At 42.8% G+C, this 2,921-nt stretch overlaps 1 pseudogene; it reads left to right on the forward strand.

The window, feature by feature from the left end:
* The first annotated feature begins 1,097 nt into the window (after positions 1–1,097).
* LOC119545229 lies at positions 1,098–1,859 on the forward strand (annotated as a pseudogene).
* Positions 1,860–2,921: the final 1,062 nt, after the last annotated feature.

The following is a 2,921-nucleotide window of genomic DNA, read 5'->3' on the forward strand; positions in this document are numbered from 1 at the left end:
CTGCCTTTGGGCAGAGCTCTTCCTGTGGGATGCGAAAGGCATCTCCTTCGTAGTCATGCCCCTTTGTAGCCCCACTGGCTACAAAAATCCATCCCTGTTTGAAGAAATCTATCCCTGTTGATAAATCCATCCCTGTTTGAAATCTATAAAGTCTTGTTAAGTCGGACATAAGATCATGTTGCACTTATAGGAATAAAAGGCCTTATGGTTTTAGAATTACCTAAAGATGGGGGAAGAATTCAGAATTTGAAGGAGGAAAATCAACAGTGAATTGTAGTACCACTCCAATTGCTGAGAGATTTTTTACCAGCTCTCTGACTCTAAAGCATGCTGCCTGGCATCCATCCAAGTGAAATGCTAGATCCCCACATAGTGCTGTTAACTTCAGACAGTGTAATAAGGTAAATTTTATTTTTCTCTCTCTTACACCTTTGTGAGTGGGAGGTTACTGTTCTGGTTGCCAGTTAACAACTTAAGATATCACCAAATCAGTCCTTGAAAGTTGGAATGCTTTTCTCTGATGGCTGTTATATTCCATTCTGTAGGTTGTCTTCACTTTATTGATAATGTCCTTCGATGCACAAAAGTTTATAATTTCATGAAGTGCCATTTATTGATTTTTTCTTTTGTTGCTCGTGCTTTTGGTGTGGGTGTGAGACTAACACAGGGTCCTGGATATATTTCTCTACGTATTCTTCTAGGGGTTTTATTGTTTTAGTTCTTATATTAAGTCTTTGATCAAGTTTGTGTTAATTTTTGTGTATATTGTGAGATGGAGGTCTACTTTCATTCTTTTGCATGTGAATGTCCAGTTTTCCCAGTGTCATTTGTTGGGGAGACTGTCTTTTCCCCACTGAGTGGACTTGGCAGCCTTTTCAAGGATCGGTTGGCCTTAGATGAGAGGGTTTCTTTCTGGCTCCAGGTTCTATTCCTTTGGTCTGTATGTCTGTCCTTGTGCCACTGCCATGCTGTTCTGATTACTGTAGCTTTGCAATAAGTTTCTAGAATTGGGAAGTGTGAGTCCTCCAACTATTTCTTTTCAAAGTGGTTTTGAGGAGAATAGTCGCGATCTGGGAGCAACTTAGGGCAGAGGAACCATGGCTTCTCCGTTCAAAGGCAATGACCTATTTCCTCCCATAAGCAGGGCCGAGTGTTGGTGGCCGGGCGCTGAGGAGCGCCGCGTCAAGGTCTCCAGCCTCCCCTTTAGCGTGGAGGCGCTCATGGTGGACAAGAAGCCTCCCAAGAAGGCAAACCCACCGCCGGCCGAAAGTGCCTCCGCCGGGCCACCGTGCGGCCGCTGCTGCTCCCGGGACACAGCTCCCAGGAAGCGTGCAGCCTTGGGCCGCCGGTCAAGCCGTTCCAGAGCGCGTCGGTGAAGTCGAAAAACTCAGAGGATGAAGGGGCGTGGATGCAGGAACCCCGCAGATTCTCGCCGCTGCCAAGACATTTGAGCCTCACCATTGCACCCTGCGGAAACACAAAACCAGTCAGAAGCCAGGCACACCCTTCACCAGGTCCCAGCTCCTGGCTTTGGAGCGCAAGTGCCTCCAAAAACACTACCTGTCCATTGCAGCGCGTGCGGAGTTCTCCAGCTTTCTGAACCTCACAGAGACCCAGATCAAAATCTGGTTCCAGAACTGAAGGCGAAAAGACTGCAGGAGGCAGAACTGGAAAAGCTGAAAATGTCTGCAAAATCTGTGCTGCCCTTCGTCTACAGCCTCCCCTTTCCCAACAACTCGCCCCTGCAAGCGTTATCTGTATACGGTGCGTCCTGCCGCTTCCATAGACCTGTGCTCTCCTTTCTGCCGGTCGGACTTTATGCGACGCCAGTCGGATATGGCTTGTACCCTTTATACTAAGGAAGAGCGGATCAGTCGACTCCACCGTGGATGTTTTGATACCGGGTTCCCTCTCCCTCACTAAGAAGGCAATACTAACCCAGTACTCCTGCAAATCTCGTTTGCACCATCCTAAGCAGCTAGGCCGTCAGGGTCGCACGACATAGTTTGAATTTGCGTTTCCTTGGTGTGATCTTCCAGATGCCCCCTGTTTCTTTTGGAAAGACTGGCTCTGATAGTTTTTATATATAAATATACATACACACACACACACACACACACAAAGTAATATATATATATATATATATATAAAGTAAAATATAATACATTTTATACAGCAGACAAAATTCAAATTATTTTGAAAAGCAAAATTTATGTGTGTATATATATATATACCCACACATATATACTTTTTCTGTATATTGCCTTCCTAAAGGAGACTGCTTAAGTATTTGTTTTTGTTTGTTTTATTTATTTATTTATTTTTTGGTAGGGGGAGACTAATTATTTGCTAAAAATGAGTCTACAAATTTGGTGATTTTGATGGTTTGATTGACTTGCTTATAGAAAACAAATATTGGAATTAAACACAATGTGCATGGAAAGTAGATATGGACAGATTCCTCAAAGGGAAAGGGATACGTCACGTTTTTGCATTTTTTAATGCAATTTTATTGAGGGCATAATGCTGAGTGAAATAAGCCAGACACAAAAGGACAGCTATTGTATGATTTCACTAATATGAACTAACTAGAACATGTAAACTCAGAGTCTTAAAATGTAGAATATAGGGTACCTAGAGATAGACAGAGAAGGGGGAGCAGTTACCTAATATGTACAGAATTGTTAACAAGGTTGAACTTAAATGGATAGAGGTGATGGTAGCTCATTTTTGGGAATATAAGTAATAGTGCCCATTTGAAAGTAGTTTTGTTTAAAGTCGTGTGTAACCGATTAACACTACAAATAGAAATAAGTTCTTGCATGAACTACTACAAATGTATGACACTTGTACAGAGTTAGCAATAGAGTGGTATATGGGGGGAAATTACCTATTGCAAGCTACAGACTATATTTAGCAGT

This window comes from Choloepus didactylus, chromosome 10 (assembly GCF_015220235.1).
Source record: "Choloepus didactylus isolate mChoDid1 chromosome 10, mChoDid1.pri, whole genome shotgun sequence".
NCBI classification, from domain to species: domain Eukaryota; kingdom Metazoa; phylum Chordata; class Mammalia; order Pilosa; family Megalonychidae; genus Choloepus; species Choloepus didactylus.